The sequence below is a fragment of the Moschus berezovskii genome, chromosome 18 (assembly GCF_049115385.1).
Source record: "Moschus berezovskii isolate FMDL1 chromosome 18, NW_MosBer_1.0, whole genome shotgun sequence".
In the NCBI taxonomy this organism is placed as follows: Eukaryota; Metazoa; Chordata; class Mammalia; order Artiodactyla; family Moschidae; genus Moschus; species Moschus berezovskii.
Genome location: NC_142477.1, coordinates 44,939,016 through 44,959,461, shown reverse-complemented (window position 1 = coordinate 44,959,461; position 20,446 = coordinate 44,939,016). Strand labels below are relative to the sequence as shown.

General features: G+C 39.8%; 1 protein-coding gene and 1 non-coding gene across 5 annotated transcripts in view; one reads left to right on the top strand and one right to left on the bottom strand.

Moving 5' to 3' along the window:
- GHR (growth hormone receptor) overlaps positions 1 to 20,446 on the bottom strand; it is a 333,700-nt gene that overhangs the window by 274,687 nt on the left and 38,567 nt on the right. The gene's annotated exons all lie outside the window — the stretch shown is intronic.
- On the top strand, positions 12,937 to 13,042 carry LOC129553442 (U6 spliceosomal RNA). Its single transcript, XR_008685467.2, has one exon. It is a non-coding gene; the product is annotated as a U6 spliceosomal RNA (small nuclear RNA).

Sequence of the window (20,446 nt, the reverse complement as noted above, 5' to 3'; positions counted from 1 at the left end):
GACTGAAGTGACTTAGCAGCAGTAGCAGTAGCAGCAGTATGGTATGAACATAAAACAGACACACAGATCAAGTGAACAGAAGAGAAAATCCAGATATTAAAGCCTTGTATATCATCAAAATATGGTTAATTAGCTTAGAACAAAGGAGCCAAGAATGTACAACAGAGAAAGGACAGTCTCTAAATGGTGCTGGGAAAACTGGGCAGCTACCTGCAATAGAATGAAACTAGACCACTGTCTTACACCAGACACAAAAATTAACTCAAAATGGATTTAAGGCTTGAAAACAAGAGCTGAAACCATAAGATTTTAAAAACACATAAGCGGTCAGTTCCTTGACACTGGTCTCAGGGAAGATTTTTTGGATTCGGCACTAAAGCAGAGGAAACAAAACACAAGTTGGAGAAAAGCACATTAAGAAGCTTCTGCACAGTAAAGGAAACCAGCAACAAAATGAAGAAAATCTACCAAATGGCAGAAAGTATTTGCAAAACATATACCTGATAACGGGTTAATATCCAAAATATACAAAGAACTCATACAACTCAACAACAAAAATAAATCTGATTTAAAAATGGGTTAGATGTGCTATGTGCTTAGTCGCTCAGTCATGCCTGACTCTTTGCAACCCCATGGACTGCAGTCCACCAGGCTCTTCTGTCCATGGGGATTCTCCACAGAAGAATATTGGGGTGGCGGCGGGGCATGCCCTCCTCCAGCTGATCGTCCCAACCCAGGGACTGAACCCAGGTCTCCTGAATCATGGGTGGAATCTTTACCATCTGAGCCACCACAGAAGCAAAGAAATGGGTAGAGGATCTGAACAAATATTTTTCCATATAAGATATACAGATGACCAACAGGTACATGAAAAGGTACTCAACATCACTTATCATCCGGGAAATGCAAATCAAAACCACTATGATCAAATCAAAATCACCTCACACCTTTTAGAATGCCTACTATCAAAATGATAAGAAATAAAACGTGTTGGCAAGGATGTGAAGGGAACCCTCATGTACTGTTGGTGGGAAAATAAATTGGTATAGCCACTCTTGAAAACAGTCTGGAGGTTCCTCAAAAAATTAAAAATTGAACTACCATATAACTCAGCAGTTCCACTTCTGGATATTTATACCTGAAGAAAATGAAAACAGTAACTCAAAAAGATATATGCATCCCCATGTTCACTGCAGCATTATTACAATAGCTAAGATATGAAAGCAACCTAAGTTTCCAGTGATAGATGAATGGATAAAGAAAATGTGGTATATATACATAAGGGGATATTATTCAGCCATAAGAAATGAAATCTTGCCACTCGCAACAACACAGATGGACCCTGAGAGCATTATGCTAAGCGAAACAAGTCAGAGAAAGACAAATACCATATGATTTATATGTGGAATCTAAATAAAACAAAACTAAGTAACAAAAAACCCTGAGCTCATGGATACAGAGAATAAATTGGCAGTTGTCAAAAGTGGGCAAGGGTGGACCAAGGGAAGGGACACAAAATGGAGAAGCAGGTCACAAAGTACAAACTTCTAGGTATTAAAATAAGACATGAGAATACAGTATACAGCATAATGAATATAGTTAATACTGTATTGTATGTTTGAAAGTTGCTGAGAGTAGATTTTAAAAGTTTTTACCACAAGAAAAAAAGTTTTGTAACTACAATATATATGGTGATGTATGTTAACTAGAATTATTGTGATCATTTCACCATATATGCAAATATCAATCACTGCTACATATCTGAAACTAACATATATTATGTCAATTATATCTAAAAAAATTATATCCAAAGATGAGTATCTCTTTTCAATTTCTACTGTGGACAAGATAAGCTGAAAGTTTCAAGTTGAATTTTGACAGAAAAGTTTCATGATATGCACATGTTCAGAACCATTGACAAATATCAACAGTCTAACCTCAGATATGCAGATGACACTACCATTATGGCAGAAAGTGAAGAGGAACTCAAAAGCCTCTTGATGAAAGTGAAAGAGGAGAGTGAAAAGGTTGGCTTGAAGCTCAACATTCAGAAAATGAAGATCATGGCATCTGGTCCCATCACTTCATGGGAAATAGATGGAAAAACAGTGGAAATAGTGTCAGACTTCATTTTTTTGGGCTTCAGAATCACTGCAGATGCTGATTGCAGCCATGAAATTAAAAGACGCTTACCCTTGGAAGGAAAGTTATGACCAACCTTGATAATATATTAAAAAGCAGAGACATTACTTTGCCAACAAAGGTCCGTCTAGTCAAGGCTATGGTTTTTCCCGTGGTCATGTATGGATGTGAGAGTTGGACTGTGAAGAAAGCTGATCGCCGAAGAATTGATGCTTTTGAACTGTGGTGTTGGAGAAGACTCTTGAGAGTCCCTTGTACCGCAAGGAGATCCAACCCGTCCATTCTAAGGGAGATCGATCCTGGGTGTCCATTGGAAGGACTGATGGTAAAGCTGAAACTGCAATTTTTTGGCCACCTCATACGACGAGTTGACTCACTGGAAAAGACTGTGATGCTGGGAAAGGTTGGGGGCGAGAGGAGAAGGGGACGACCGAGAATGAGATGGCTGGATGGCATCACTGACTCTGTGGACATGAGTTTAAGTGAACTCCGGGAGTTGGTGATGGACAGGGAGGCCTGGCGTGCTGTGATTCATGGGGTCGCGGAGAGTTGGACACGACTGAGCGACTGAACTGAACTGAAGCTTCATTTTCAGGGGCTTTAAGTTACATAGGCAGTAATCTTTATTAGTGTTTCAAATACTATTCTGCCTACAGGTTAATGGGTATAATAACTCAGTCTTCCTACACAGAAGGATAAATAGCATTTACCTCTTAACTGATTTTTGGTGAGTGTCAGGGAAGAGTGATACAAATCTGGCCCGCTGTCTCAAGAAACCACATCTAGGAATTCGACCTTTGGTAGGTCATCTGTGTTGATTTATAATTGTGTGATTTGGTCTCTAAAGGCCTTTTACTAATGGTGCTGTATATCATGATCTCTATTCATTTTAATCCTACTGATGAACTGCACTGTGATAGGTAGGCATATTCTTCTGCGCCAATTTGGAAACTGAGTCACAAAAAAGGTAAGCCCGATGTCCAAAATAGTCACAGAAGATGAAGCTTTTCTTGGCCTAAATTTGTTTGCCAAGGCTTAAAAATAAATATATTAGTTAAAAACAACAGCCAATTGCCAATGAACTAGACATAGAAAATGTTTCCTATACACTAAACCAATACACTAAAAAACACTGATTATAATATCCTATTTTGTTTTGTTTTTTTTAAAAGAATATTCTATTTGATAAAACTGCTCCCCTGGGAAGAGAACCTTTTGACATTCCCAGACTCCAGAACTACTTTGGTCCTTTAAGGAGCAATGGGAAGCGAGTTCAGTCATTGGATTTTGACTACTGAGATTCCCCATGAAAAATGACAGTCTCATTTATGATATTTGCTGAAGAAAACTGATGTGACAATATAGCATATTTAAAACAAGGAGAAAAAATGGATTATGAATTACTAAGCCTATAGAAGCTATCATTAAGCAGAAGATTCCTTTCTGCAAATTTGTGAAGTGATGCTCTGGAACTCATCTTTTGGATTTAAAAATATAAACTGTTAAGTAATGAAAAGCAAGTATTTTTATAAATCATGCAGAGAAAAGAGAAATAATTTGAATAATATCATACCATTAAATATTTTAAAAGCATCCTTTGAATTAAAATAAATGAGACATTTGAAGGGAAGTTGGAAGCTCCAATACTTTGGCCACCTGATGTGAAGAACTGACTCATTGGAAAAGACTCTGATGCTGGGAAGGATTGAAGGCAGGAGGAGAAGGGGATGACAGAGAATGAGATGGCTGGATGGCATCACCGACTTGATGGACATGAGTTTGAGTGAACTCGGGGAGTTGATGACGGACAGGGAGGCCTGGCGTGCTGCAGTCCATGGGGTCGCAAAGAGTCAGATGCGACTGAACTGAGCGCTTTACATTATGCTGCTCATGACTACCATTAATTCATTCAATTATCACTGGTTAATAAGTTCAGAGCCCTGTATCAAAATATTATTAAGGATCCAGAAGGAATAAAATATGGTAGGTTAAAGAATATACATCTTAAGTAGAAGACAACGTTTCACTAGGTTTCTGCCAGATAATTTAAATAGTGTTGAATTAGTTATATGTGAACCAATCAAGGTGCACATGTCATAGGAATATAACCAATTTTAGAAAATAAAGTAGAAAAGTTTCCATTTCTTTTATATGTCTTACATAAATGCTCTATCTGATTCCTCAGTCATCCAAAGAACAACAATACTGAATTAGGAAAAGACTTAATATTAAGAACACAGGCAGAAATGAGTCAATTTAGAATGATCTGGTACACTTATGATTTATAGTCAAGATTAATTATGTGACAACGCAAATGAAAGGTATCAGTGACGAAGAACAGACATAGCATCCTTATGCAAAGTTCTTAAGGAAAACAATCAGAATGCAAAGTGGTTCACTGCGAAATTTTTGAAGTACGCTTGGTCCTCACTTCCCCCACTTCTAACTGCCTAGAGGAGGCAGAGTGCCTTTGCCTGGCGTATCTATATTGCAGTGCCTCAGAGGGGAGCAAATTCAGATCTCTGAACCTAGTGTGCCGTTTGAATACCTCTTAGAGTTACAGACCTTTCTTAGGATACAGGGAGGTTCAAGTTCACTTTCTTTTATGACATGTCATTAGTCAGTTCCATCCATTCCACAAAACAAACAAACAAAAAGACAAACTTGGAAGCCAAACTACAATTCCTAGAGAACCAAAATAGTCATGCATCTTTACAGAAATATTAATTCATTTATAATCACTAGACACGGCTACATGTATCTGACCCTTGAAGAAGGCAGGAGGTAGGGGTGCTGACTGACTCTGCAACAGTTGAAAACCTGAGTATAACTTATAATTGGCCCTCTGTATTTGCTGTTCCTTCGTATCCATGGATTCACCCAATCATGAATCATGTAGTACTGCAGTATCTGCTATTGAAAAAAATCTGTAGCATGAGCAGACCTGCGCAGCTTAAACCCATTTTGTTCAAGGCTCAAGTGTATCTTAAATAGTACACCTGACAGAGGAAATTTAAGCAGTTTTGTTAATAAAGTAGTAAAGAAATAAAGGCATTAGAGTGGATGATGTAAAAAATGCACAAAGAGGGTTAAATGCTGGAGCAGTGTCCTGAAACGGACAAAATAAAAAATTGGTAGTGATAAGGTTCAGCTTGAGAAGAGAATAAGGCTTCTGTAGGTCAGCATTCAGAAAAAAAATAAAAAAGAGGGAGGATAAAAATCTGGACAGTTTCGTGTTGAAGATACCCTATCGTATAAGATGGTCTAAGTCAGGGTTCTCAAAGGGAGGTCCTCTGGTAGGACCTGCGAGTTTGTTAGAAAAGCAATCTCAGGAGCCCCGCCCTGACCACCTGAATTAGAATCCCTGGGGATAAGACTCAGGAAGCTATATTACAGCAAGCCCCAAATTGTGCCATGTGATTTTTAAACAGATTAAAGTTTAAGAACCACAGACCTAAACCATCTTAGTAAAAGTGGTAAACCACATCATGTGCTGATGTCCCACAAGGAGGTGGGGCCAGGACTTCAGGGCTGGAGATTCAGAACAGCTGCAGAGAGGAATGTGGGACAGAGGTGAGGACCTCAGGGAAGGCTAGCTGAGTTGAGCTAGGCCCATGTGAAGCTGGTCAGCACACCTTTCCGAATTAGCAGCCTTCTTGTGAGGTGGCTTTTGAGTGTGACTTCCCTCCACGGTAATATGGAATCTATGTAAAACTGCATTCTGATCTTCATGTAACCAACTAGGGCCCTGGAAAGACAGCTTTATTATAAGAAAGGGACTGTTTGTATATTATATATATGTGTGTGTGTTTATATATACATGTATGTATGTATGCTGTGTGTTTTAGTCACTCAGTCGTGTCTGACTCTTTATGATCCAATAGACTTAACCTGCCAGGCCCCAGGCTCCTCTGTCCATGGGATTCTTCAGTTAAGAATACTGGAGTGGGTTGCCTTTCCCTTTTCCATGGGATCTTCCTAACCCAGGGATCGAACTCAGGTCTCCTGTATTGCAGGCAAATTCTTTACCATCTGAGTTACCAGGGTATAGAATGAATCAAATTAGGCAAAAAGAAAAGATTTATTGGCATTAAAATAGGGGAGAAATTATACTGGAAGGAAACTTAAAGACTCAGTGAAGCCCACAACTCTGTGTGGCCCTGGGAAGGTTATTAAACATCTTCAGAGTTCATTTTCTCCTCTAGCTTTGTACCTAGCTATTCATTTATTCAAACAACAAGGGAAGGGGGAAAATAATATTGTACGGAAAACCCAAACGAACATTTTGGACAACCCAATACGTAAGTACACAGCAGATTACAGTAAAGGCTATGATAGGCATATTGATAATACACAATGCCTAGAGAACAATGAGGTATTAGCAACTAATTCTAAGTAAGGAAAACAAGAGAGCCTTCATGTTGAAGGGACAGTGGAGGTAGATCCCAAAGAGGGAGAAAAATCAACAGATGAAGACCACGAAGGTAGAGAGTGAGAAAGGGCAGGGCAAGCGTAGGAGTGGAAACAGCCCAGCGTGGATTTGCAGACGCTAGACTGATGACGGAAAGACAAGACCTTTTTCTAGCTCTGAGATTGATTTTTCAAATAATTTTCAGCAGCCTGAAAATAATGGGCAAATTTGATGGTGTAATTTTATCAACCAGTCCAGTGCCAGGACAACTTTTATTTCATTTTCAGCAGTTCATAAATACTGAATTTGGGGTAAAAGTTTATCTCAGACTTCTTGGCTGGCTTTAAAGTAAAGGTGTTAATTGTCCTTAGAGTATCTAACTCTTCCATTTCCCTTACTCCTGCCATTAGATTAGAGGCATTTCTGGGACTACCTGGCAGAAGGATTGCTTGCCTCTTTGAAAAATAAATCTTGTTGCTCAGAGGCCAGAATTTAAATTGATTCCATCAGAAGAAAGGAAGAACACCATACAGTGAACTTTCGATTAACCTTTTATAAGTGGGCCAACTTTGTAATCTCATGGTAAAATTCATATATTGAATCTCTGGCAGAGGGCCTCTGCCGAGAACCCCTTTTCTGTCTTGGGTCAGGCCTCAGAGGGTCTGAGTGATCAGAAAGCAGCTGTCCTCTTGAATTTAAAAGCAGTTCTGAGCTCTCCTCAGGGCAGCATGGTTACACTTAAGCCAGAAGAGCAGCAGCTCTGAATTTCTGGAAGAGAATGCACAGAAAACATCTTTTCATCTTGCTCAGATTTCACAATTGCAGGAGTAAGGTTACAAGCTAGACAATCATAATGTCAAACCTCCCTCTTCTGCAAAGCATTTATTTCTGATCACTTTTTACAGCTTGTGAAAACCATCCACACTACAAGAGTAAAACGGCATCCAAACAGTGGACATCTGTGGTCCTACCCAAGGTGAAGGATGGATCGTATTTTCAGTTAATGAATTGTATGCCATGTACATGAGTCCTGAGAGTTTAGTCCAAAGAACAGTGTTTCACTGAGTTCTAAGTTCACGTGGAATAAGACGCATGTTTGTCTATAAAAGATGCCCTTTCTGGGCTTTTTAAGAATGTCCACAGCATAAAGAGTCCAAAGGGCCACAAACTCTCCAGAGGAGAGTGTTTAAAACACATTTACCACCATTAATAAGTTCTTTGTGCTGAGCACAGAGACTGCCATGGCTGGTTTTAAACACAAGATAAAAATCGGGGTCAAATCCGACCCTTGGGATATAGCCCAGGATTACAAGATAGCCAACAATTACAATCATCGGTTTTTAATCTTTTCTCTGACAGTGCTCTGACAGAATGACAGTGCTTGAGTTTTGAGAGTTCAGATCTGGGTGAATTGATCAAATAGCTACTCAACTTTACGTTAATGATAATGTTTTGGACACCGGCTTAAGACTTGCCTTGTTAAGTTTTTCCTTAGTTATCACGCCATCACTTGGCCTCATTAAATGAGCATCTCTTTTAGGCTTGGCTCCTTTCCATAACATGTTAACTACTATCATTTGGGAAACAGTTGATATAATGAATGATTATCTCTTTCCTCAGTAATCCTTATCACCAACAATAAGATGGCTTTTTTGAATGTTATAAAGAAACTTTTTACATGTTGAGATAAAATTTATCTTCAAAGATCTCTCAGAATCAGAAACTCACAGACAGGGCTAAAAGGAACCCTTATTCACCAAGCTCAGACTCCTTGGACAGACTTCTCATTTGCAAACTGTGTACTCAGACAAATAAAAAGAGAGTAAGTGTGACAGTAACAAGAACCACAAATGCATGAAGAGAGAAGGGGAAAAGGCATAAGAGACCCTCACCTCACAAGATTCCATTGATAGTCTATCAGAGACAGTTCCACCCTGGAGCGCTGTAAATTTCCTCCAGCTTCTGCTAAATTTTTGTTGGCTGCATTTCTCTCTCAGAAGGGAACTTGAGGGAAAGGTTTTATAATTACGGAAAGTAGCAGGGGAAAAGGGAGAATACAGTTAATTTCTTCCACCAGCAGTCTCTCATCATTATTTTCACACAACTCATTGTCAATCTGCATTATTTTTAAGAATGCATGATTTTAAATATTTAATATCATGTATTTCTCTTAACCAATACATAAAAGTATACCATGCAAAGGACATTCCTGTTCAAAACAGATCTTTAAGATGAGGGAATAACTCTGTGTGCCTACTGTCAGAAACTGGTAGGAATACAGATGCCAATTCACTTTCACTCGCGACTTGACATTTTGGCTGACTCTGTTAGGGGCAATTTCTGATTCATTATCTACTGCATTCCTAACCCCAGGGGAAGATCCATGTTTGTAAGGCCCGAAACTTACGCAACTTGGAAAATATTTAAGAAAAATATACCTTATAACATATACAAAGCACCACGTTCACTTCAATGCCACCTACCTGACGGCAAGCACATAGGAGGGCAAGTTGAACTGGAAGGAGGTAGTGATTTTAATCAACTCTCGATGGTTGAAATACATTATGTTTTGCAGTTTTAGAAAAAATAGCTCAGTGCTCTGGGAGGACCTAGAGGGGTATGGGATGGAGGGGAGGGAGGCTCAGGAGGAAGGAGATATATGCATATCAACATATAGCTGAATCATGTTGTTGTACAGCAGAAACAGAACATGGTAAAGCAGTTATACTCCTATTTAAAAAATAACTTGAAAATAAAACAAAATTACATTAAAAATAAATGAAATGACCATGACAACACATTGCTAGGATCTCTCCCAGTAGTTTCATACCACACCTGCCTCTGTTCTTACCCTAAATCTCTGCAGCCTGCATTACAGCTAACTCAGGGGGAAATTCCAGCCCAAGAATAAGCCTTATCCCTTTACTTGATCCCCTTAACCCTGAGAAAGACTTATTATGACTCAAAGAGACATAATAACTCAAAATCAAAAGGTAAAAAAAAGGAAAATATATTGTAGAAAATTAAAATATTGTTCCTAAAAATACAGAATCTCAGCCCTCAAAATACTACTCACACCTCCTTGATCATCTTGTCTGAGCACCCAGTTTTCATAGGGTACATATTACCATGATGTTCTCTTTCACAGAATGTACTGTTAGCAATCAAAACTTACTTCGCACTTAAGAAAAAAGGAACTTAAGTCCAAAGAGGATCTTTTATTGTAGTTCTTGGCTCAGGTCAGAGAAATAATGCTTCATTCAGAACTTGCCAAAGACCTCTGCCTGCTTCCGGGGCTACCTGCAACACCTCCCTTAGAAGGTGTGTCGCAAAGGTTCAGTCCTGACCATACCAGCAAGTGACTGGCTCCCCTGACAGCAGCTGAAGCACATGATCTCTTAGACCAAGCACTTCCACGGCCGGAAAAGGGCTCCTCTCAGAAGCTCACTGCTGGGCAGATACACTTCAAAAGGCCATTCTAGTTCATTTACCAGCTTTCCTGAGCTTCACCTAAGAATAAGGCCTCATCTTCTGAATGCACATTATACAGATCATCTAATTCAGTCAATTCAGTCACGTCTGACTCTTTGAAACCCCATGGACTGCAGCACACCAGGCCTCCCTGTCCATCACCAACTCCTGGAGCCTACTCAAACTCATGTCCATTCAATCGGTGATGCCATCCAACCGCCTCATCCTCTGTTTTCCCCTTCTCCTCCTGCCTTCAGTCTTTCCCAGCATCAGGGTCTTTTCAAATCGGTCAGTTCTTCACATCAGGTGGCCAATTAGATTCTGGTTATGACCTACAATTAGGTTCTGGTTATGACCTACAATATATGCAACAAGGCCCAAAAGCAAATTCTTTTCGGCCACAGAGAAATCTGATCTTTGCACCATTCATATCTCTCCGGCTTAGAAAGAAGAGTTTCACTCTTAGCCTCAACTGCTTTTATGGCAAAAATCATGCTGATGGGCACAGCAGTGCATTCAGTCTTTAGGCAAACACTGACTTTTAACATTATTCAGAGTAACCAGTGTAAGAACAGCACTGGAGATGACATCCAAGTCATGAAATCATCGTAGCAGATACTTATAATAGAAGGAACCTTCAAGGTGATCTGGTTGAACCTCCCATCCAGCAGTAGGACTCTAGTCCTCAGGGTCCAGAAGCTTGTTCGTCTGGCTGCAAAAAGATTCACTCTCAGAGAGCCCCTGCTTACCTGGCAGGCCATTTCCTTGGAGTCTGAGTTTACTATTTAGGAAATCTTCCTTACATTTTCCCACTTCTAGGCTTTAGTGCCTCGTAGGAAAAGGTGTACGTCAAGGTTGTATATTGTCACCTTGCTTATTTAACTTATATGCAGAGTACATCATGAGAAACGCTGGGCTGGAAGAAGCACAAGCTGGAATCAAGATTGCCGGGAGAAATATCAATAACCTCAGATATGCAGATGACACTACCCTTATGGCAGAAAGTGAAGAGGAACTCAAAAGCCTCTTGATGAAAGTGAAAGAGGAGAGTGAAAAGATTGGCTTGAAGCTCAACATTCAGAAAACAAAGATCATGGCATCTGGTCCCATCACTTCATGGGAAATAGATGGAAAAACAGTGGAAACAGTGTCAGAGTTTATTTTTTTGGGCTCCAAAATCACTGCAGATGCTGATTGCAGCCATGAAATTAAAAGACGCTTGCTCCTTGGAAGGAAAGTTATGACCAACCTTGATAGTATATTAAAAAGCAGAGACATTACTTTGCCAACCAAGGTCTGTCTAGTCAAGGCAATGGTTTTTCCCGTGGTCATGTATGGATGTGAGAGTTGGACTGTGAAGAAGGCTGACCGCCGAAGAATCGATGCTTTTGAACTGTGGTGTTGGAGAAGACTCTTGAGAGTCCCTTATACTGCAAGGAGATCCAACCAGTCCATTCTGGAGGAGATCAATCCTGGATGTTCATTGGAGGGACTGATGCTAAAGCTGAAACTGCAATACTTTGGCCACCTCATGCGACGAGTTGACTCACTGGAAAAGACTCTGATGCTGGGAAAGGTTGGGGGCAGGAGGAGAAGGGGACGACGGAGAATGAGATGGCTGGATGGCATCACCGACTCTGTGGACATGAGTTTGAGTGAACTCCGGGAGTTGGTGATGGACAGGGAGGCCTGGCGTGCTGTGATTCATGGGGTCGCGGAGAGTCGGACACGACTGAGCGACTGAACTGAACTGAACTGAACTACCACTCCTGCCCAGGAAGCAAGCAAGAACAACCCTCTTCTGTAGTGTGCACACACAAACACACTGGAATATTACTCAGCCATAAAAAGAATGAATAATAATACCATTTGCAGCAATATGGATGGACCAGAAATCATCATATTATGAAATAAGACAGACAAATAGCACATGGTATCACTTACATGTAGAATCTAAAATATGACACCAATAAATATATTTATGAAACAGTAATAGACTCAAAAACATAGAGAACAGACTTGTGGTTGCCAAGGGGGAAGAGGAGTGTAGGAGGGAAGGATTGGAGTTTGGTATTAGCCAAGGAAAACTATTACAACAAAGTGTTATTGTATAGTATACGTAACTATATTCAATATCCTGTGATAAGCCAAAATGCAAAAGAACATATATGTATAATTGAATCACTTAGCTATACAGCAGAAATTAGCACACTGCAGATCAACTATACTTTAATTAAATTTTTTTTAAAAGGACACTTTTTTTACTCTACCAATGACAGTCTTTTTATGAACATATCAAGTTCCAATTAAACATTTAATTCTCTTTCTACTGTTAAACACTTGGCACAGTTTCTTTCCCTTACACAATTCTGGCACTGGCTTCTAAATGTCCTCTAATTTGTCAATATCATTCTTAAAACATTTATCTATACCTGAAACCATGAATCTAGATGTTGTCTGACTATGCATATCTGTACCAAATACTTCTATTTTCATGCAACAGCATTTGTACAACCCACAGTTGAGCTAATCTGGTGGGAGGCAGGGGGCACTATGCCAAACTTGTGGCTTAAATTCTGGGGGAAATTAATCCTAGGTGTTTATTGGAAGGACTGATGCTAAAGCTGAAACTCCGATACTTTGGCCACCTCATGCGACAAGTTGACTCACTGGAAAAGACTCTGATGCTGGGAAGGATTGGGGGCGGGAGGAGAAGGAGACGACAGAGAGTGAGATGGCTGGATGGCATCACCGACTCAATGGACATGAGTTTGAGTGAACTCCGGGAGTTGGTGATGGACAGGGAGGCCTGGCGTGCTGTGATTCATGGGGTCGCAAAGAGTCAGACACGACTGAGCGACTGAACTGAACTGAACTGAAGCTCCCTGCCAATTACATTTAAAACAAGAACAGTGCTTGCTTCAGCAGCACATATACTAAAACTGGAACGATACAGAGAAGATAGCATGGCCCCTGTGCAAGGAAGACACGCAAATTCGTAAAGCATTCCATATTTTGGTACGTATACATAATGGAGTATTACTCAGCCATCACAAAGAATGCATTTGAATCAGTTCTAATGAGGTGGATGAAACTGGAGCCTATTATACAGAGTGAAGTAAGCCAGAAAGAAAAACATCAATACAGTATACTAACACATATATATGGAATTTAGAAAGATGGTAACCTTAACCCTGTATACAAGACTGCAAAAGAGACATAGGTATATAGAACATCCTTTGGGACTCTGTGGGAGAGGGTGAAGGTGGGACGATTTGGGAGAATGGCAATGTAGCATGTATATTATCATATGTGAAATGAATCACCAGTCCAGGTTCGACGCATGATACAGGATGCTTGGCGCTGGTGCACGGGGATGACCTGGAGGGAGGATATGGGGAAGAGGGAGGTGGGAAGGGGGTTCAAGAAAGGGAACACATGTACATCCGGGGCAGATTCGTGTCAATGTATGACAAAACCAACCAATATATTAATGTAAGGTAATTTGCCTCCAATAAAATAAAAAAAAGAAAAAAATATTTTTAAAGAATGATGAGGTGAAGAAAAACAGAGGGCAGTAGCTTCAAGGAGACAAGGGTAGAGAAAGGGCTTTTGAAGCGGCAGACCAAGAGTAAGATGTCAGGGAGTTAGGACCAGGGCAGGGCCTACCTATTATTTCTTCCAAAATGAAGTAGCTTTCCCTGGAAAGACTTTTTCTTCCCATGTGTACCTGGACCATAAAGTAGCTGTTATTTTCCAGTCACGGGGGGGTTGATTAGCCTGTGAATGCAATGGAAACTATTTGCTTGAGAATTCTATCACTGCGACTAACTATATCACTGACTGGTGTTTGAACCTGAAAGTTCCAGACCTGAGTTCCTGAGCATTTCCTCCCTCCTTCTTCATCTTCATTACCAAATATTTGCTAGTCACCTCCTAGGTGCCTGATTTTATGCTAATTTGGGCATGGGTGAAGGTCGGAGGGAGCTTACTAGGAAAGACTATGTTCCAATATAAAAAAAAAATAAAATACAACAAGAACATTCTCTAACCTAGATTCTCTAAGAAGAGAATATCATGTGTCTTCCAAGGCAGTTAATGTATCTTACCATCATCATCTTCCAGTAGATGTTTAAAGGAGGGAATCCCATCATACTCCCTCCATTGACCTTCTGCAGTTTGTCACCCAAAGGTAAGCAAATTTATCTTCAAATTCTGCTGAAAGCCTACACAATACCATGCTATGCATAGAAGGTGTCCTTTAGTTTAAGACAAGAGAGTGCTCTGTGGAATGGTCACCAGCCCTAAAAAAAAGACATCTTGTCTAACCCAGGTTAAGTAAATGTTCTATAAATTTCTTTTATATTTTTATCATCTCTGCAAAGTTAACAGTGCCAAGGCCCATAGTAAGCATTAAATAGTTACTTATTGACTAAACCACTGGATAAATGAATGATTAGTTCCCAAGCTCCCATCCTCCCTTTAATAATGTTGGTTGGTGTTCCTCAGTTCTTTTCATTCCCCACATTGCTCTTAAGAGCTACAGCTCTCCACTAGGGCACTGGGCAGTGCTCATATTCTTGTCTCTGCCATTGACTGATTCTGTTACTTTAGAAACATGTGTAAACCTCTCAAGACCCTTGTTTCCCCCACTGAACAACAATCTCAACATTTCATGTATTTACACAAAGACATGTGGTATATATAATGGGACCAGGCAGTCCTAAGTACTTTACAAATATTAATTTAATCCTGGGAAACCAAACTGAAGGACAGAAAGGTTAACTAACACAGGGACTGTAGCACCAACAAGTGGTGGAGCTGGGTTTTGAACCCGGGCAGTCTGCCTTTTATATGTGTGCATTTTACCACCATGCCATGCTCCCTCCATGTGAGCTGATGGCAGAAACATTTGGATAGTAAGGAAGGTCACTGACCACACTCCTTAAGAAAGTGAATTTTTCTCAATTTCCCATTAGTTCTCAACACATAGCAGCTTCTCTTTTCAGTCATATTTTTGTCACTAACCAGTGGGGGGAAAAATCACTAAAATATAGTGCTTTGAACATAAAGTGGATGCAAATGCCTTGCACTGATTTGCATTCCTTCCCAGTCACAACTGCTGGAAATATTCACCCAAAATGTTAGGGACCATGAGACCCGGTCGACCTATTGCCAGAACAAGGACAAATCAAAAGAGGGCTACACCAGGCATCAGGAATCTGGGGGAAAGGAAAAATGCACTTCCTAGGAAAAACATCAAGATGCAGACTATTCCAGAGCTAAGCACTGGCCTACCTGAAGGTAGGAACAGAAAGGTCCTCAAATATTTACAGGTAGCTTACAACAACAACTTACATACAGCAACTTTTATCCTCACCAATAAGCAATCTCAGGATCTGCTATCTTGCTCCAGGTGCCTCCCCACACACATTCTCAGTTAGCAAGTCTGCTGGAATATAGTAGATATTCTTGGTGCACTTAAATTATCCTAATGGGTTCAGTACAATGAATTTTTGAAAAACCATTAAAGTGGTGAACTTCCCTGGTGGCTCAGATGGTAAAAGCGTCTGCCTACAATGCAGGAGACCCAGGTTTGATCCCTGGTTTAGGAAGATCCCCTGGAGAAGGAAATGACAACCCACTCCAGTATTCTTGCCTGGAAAATCCCATGGACGGAGGAGCCTGGTTGGCTACAGTCCATGGGGTTGCAGAGTTGGACATGACTGAGCGACTTGACGAAAGCTCTAAACAAGCTCCTCAAGATAGGGGAAGAAGGAAATGCCAGTTAGGAAGAAAAAGTGGTCGCAGAAGCAGCTTTACTGAGTGGTATATTTTTACTTCAAATTTAGATTCAGACTGAACTCAGTATTCCTTCAGGTAAGAAATATTCAAGCGCTACAGGGAGCCAGAGCCCTGGGGACGGAGGTGGGATGGGGACCATTTTCCAATTTACAGTGAACCTCACAGAAGGCAAGATCTTTCCATTAAGGACTAGGGTCTATGGCAAACTATTCTCTAAGTTCTGAATTTCTCTCTCAAAAGTTTAGGTCTGAAAGGAGGGTATGTGATCAGCTCTAATCATCAGAAAGGCACTGATGGGCATTGGAATGACCAAAAGTCATGTTTCATTTGAGGGAGGCAGCAGTGGGCAACAAACAGAACCTCTGTATCCAGCTCCAGTTAGAGATGGAATGATCCACCAGATTCTGAAGGAAATCTGTTGGGAATACAGATATGAATTTGGATTTTCATTGTGCTAATTTAAATATTCTGGTCTACTGAAGAGAATGAGCAGTTAAGAGTTGCAAGACATGATTTTTTTTTTTTTTAGCAAATAAGCAATATACATGCATATATGTTTATGTACAACACACATATACATTCCTCCCCACTCCCACTTAGCAGGTGAGACTATGAGGTTTTGAGACAGGCTAATTCTCAATATGCTTTTCTGAAAGATGAAATGAGTCTTTACCCCACACTGAGTATCTCTGGGAACCTTCCAGAAAGGAACTCTTACACTATAAAAGAAAAAAACCACCAAACCAGTAAACTAGAAGCTAGGAGATGAAGCAACAGACCAGATCAAGTCCACACTTGGAACTCAAGCACAGCTTATGCTTATGTTCTGATACCAAAAGCTCCATTTTCCAGTTGTGCGAGGTGATGCAGAAATCAGAAGAATACAGTCTAGGGATGCCAGTCTAGGGAATCCCGTCTAGGGTCTCTGGGTCCCAGGAGGCTTCTCTCCTCTCCATGCTGCCCTGAGCCTTTAAGTCTGGCTTTTGCTATTGTCAGGGGAATCAGGGTTCTAGGAAGATGACTGTTCACTGGCCAGAGGGGAAGGTGTCTTGAGGCTCTAAGACAAGCTGCTTGGACCTGACTGAGAGGCAAGGCTGGGCAGAAGCACTGACAAGGGCAACGAGGGCCCTTTTGCTGCCACCGTGAGACTCTTTTTCTGTCTGACATCTCCTTCAATATCTGCCAAGGTAGATAATGGATTGGTCTGTCAAAGTAGATGGTATGATACGTGAAAAGTTCTGAGCCTCAATCTCCTTATCTGTAAAATGGAGATAATTTTCCCACCTCTTCCATTTCAAAAGCTTGCTTTGAGAATCCCAACACATGCAAGTAGCCTGCTATACACTGAATATTTGTGTTTCCAATTCATATACTGAGACCTAATGCAAAAAGAGAAAACAAAATAAATAAAAATCATTTATATGTGGCTTTTATATGTGGCATATAGAAAAATGGTACAGATGAATTTGTTTACAAAGCAGAAACAGAGATATAGATGTAGACAAGCAACTTATGGATACCAAGGGAGTAAGAGAGGAATGGGATGACTTGGGAGATTGGAAATGACACGTATACACTACTATGAATAAAATAGGTAACTAATGAGAACCTACTGTGCTGCACAGGGAACTCTACTCAATGCTCGGTGGTGACTTAAATGGGAAGGAAATCCAAAACAGAGAGGATATATGTAAACACAGAGCTGATTCGCTTTGCTGTACAGCAGAGACACAACATTGTAAAGCAACAATACTCCAAAAAAAAATTTTTTTTTTAATCCTTATATTCAGTATAAGAAAAACACTGTCTGAAGTTACTGTTCTGGCTTTGCCAACCCGCCTGCTGCCTCTGGACCCAGCTGCTCTGCTTTTCTTAATTCAGATGCTTATTATTAACCAACATGTTCCATTCCTCTAAACCATCTCTAACTCAGGCTCTGCGTCACACAGTTCCTACCATCCCAGCACCATTTACAGAATTCTGTTTTCAAGAAGATCACAGAGTTGCTCAATTGGCAACAGAAAACAATTATTCCTAGAAAGAGTGTCTTTTTCTACTGCATTTCAAAAATTATTTTCCCCAAAATAAATACATCCCAATGTACTTTTTCAGTTTGTTCAATTTACTCACTTGGGTCACTGTGACCTAGTTACTTCTAGTCTGGAAAGAAAAATCAGATTTTTGTTTTTTTGGTAGATGAGAAGATAGAAGATTCTCATAATGACACATCAGCATGTGCACTGTGTGTGTGTGTGTGTGTGGATAGACACACATAACTGAGAACATTAGCTTTGCCAAGGACTCTAGGAATCACCTAGATTAACCCTCTTTGGCCCCACTATATATTTGGAAAAACTGAGGCAACGTGGCTGAGAAGTCACTAGTCTGCTTCTCCTACAGCCTGTCAGCACACAACCGTAGAACGTGGTCATGACCCTCCTACTTTTCCTCTGCTTCATACTTGCTTTGTTGCACTCTCTTGATTAGGTCCATATTTTAGGGGATGCATTCTTGCCTACATCTTCTACTGCCTTCCAGAGACCTCATTTCATGAGGAAGCTGAGCTTTTCACAAAGTATCTCTGATGAGAGCCCCACTCGCATTCTCTAAAACGTCCAAAGTCAAAAGAAACTTACAATTCGATGCTGCACATGAAGTAAAAGGGCAGTTTCCATTGGAACAAGAAAAGAAAATTAATTTGAGTCAGAATGTGAACTCCCTTCATCATTATATCCTTGACACCCATAGCAGCACTCATTAATGCTCAGTACACACCAATGCAGACTCCTGAGGGATGTTGAGGAGCAGTCGCTGGCAGGTAGAAAACGATAAATGCAAACTGCATCAGGAAGTCAGATGACCTGGAATCTAGTAACAGCTCTGAAAGGATTAAATTATGTGGCTATGAGCAAATGTTTTCCTTGGTTTAAAAAAAAAAATCAATGGGGTCGGCACTAAATTATTTTTAAAATATTCTTTAAACATTTTATGGTAAATATAATAAAAATATATAAATTACAGCTATAGGTTGAGAGGTCTCCAAAGAGGTTTGTGGTCCAGCCACCCACCTCTCCCCTTCATTTTGTATTTCCAGAAAGACGATTATCCCATTTGGAAAACTTCCAGGAAAATATTTTAAACTAAGATTTTATTTTAAGAAAACACTCTCAGATTTAACCTAAAAAATCTACATTTATACCACTGTTAATCAATTTAGGGTTTAAATATACAATTATCAAATTCCACAACCATCATTATCCTGGATTGTAATTTTATTTTCAGTGCAAGTATTAAAAGATATGGCCAACATGGCATAAGAACATTTTCCCTGAAGTCATATCACTGACAAAGTCATTAAGCTTGCCTACTGTGCTTCTCTCTAAATATACATTTATAGCAGGAGTTGATTAGTTTTCTACCAAGAAATACATGTTTATTAAATTCTCTCTCATTCACCAAGACTCCTTATTTATCTTAGTAATTTTAATGGAAATGTATATGAAACATTATTACATAAATGCTTACAGAGATGACAGTAATTTTATTATAAATCAAATAAAAGATCAAATAAATATTAAAATCTTTTAGGAATTGCAGTATAAGCTTTAAAATCATGAATCTCCTCCTTGCATTTTTATAACTTAGTCTTTAAATATTTACCAGTGTAATAATGAAACTAAGTTATCATGACTTATTTTCTGGAAATTTCTTGGTTTTTCAAAAGCTTAAATATAGAGGACATATTTAGCACATTCTAGTTTTCCATTTCAGAAATGTTATGATGCAAAGCTACATCTCTCCAACAATAAAAATTACACAATAAGAAGTGTTGGCATTTCTGGATTTGAGGGCCACCTTATATATACACTGGAGAAGGTAATGGCAACCCACTCCAGTACTCTTGCCTGGAAAATCCCATGGAAGGAGGAGTCTGGTGGGCTACAGTCCATGAGGTCGCTAAGAGTCGGGCACGACTGAGCAACTTCACTTTCCCTTTTCACTTTCATGCACTGGAGAAGGAAATGGCAACCCACTCCAGTGTTCTTGCCTGGAGAATCCCAGGGACAGGGGGAGCCTGGTGGGCTGCTGTCTATGGGGTCGCACTGTGTCAAACATGACTGAAGTGGCAGCAGCAGCTATATATACACATGTTCTTAAACACACACATTTTGTTATCAAAATATCTAAAACAAAGTAGTCAGTCTCATAACCACAACTAGCCAGAAACAAAGGAAGAAACTTGTTCTCAATAATAAGGAACCAACTGAATTAACTGTAACCTTATACAAAGCAAATATTTAGGTAATCTCATTATCTATTTGAAAACAGGTCTACTATGTGGATCAAACAGTTTATATGTGATGACAAAGTAGCTTAAATATATATCTGAATTAATAAAAGCATTAAAAATCTAAGTCTTCCTCCTTATATCCTGTTTGGGTGCAAAAGTAAAAAAGAAAAAATCAACAAGTATTACTGAATTTAATTTAGCTTCATTTTAATAAGCAACTTCATAATTCCTATGGTCATGCTAAAGAAATTTATGACTCAGAGAGTCCAAGTTGAAACACGTAAATCATTCTAAAGACAGAAACAGAGCTATGACCTCTAACAGAC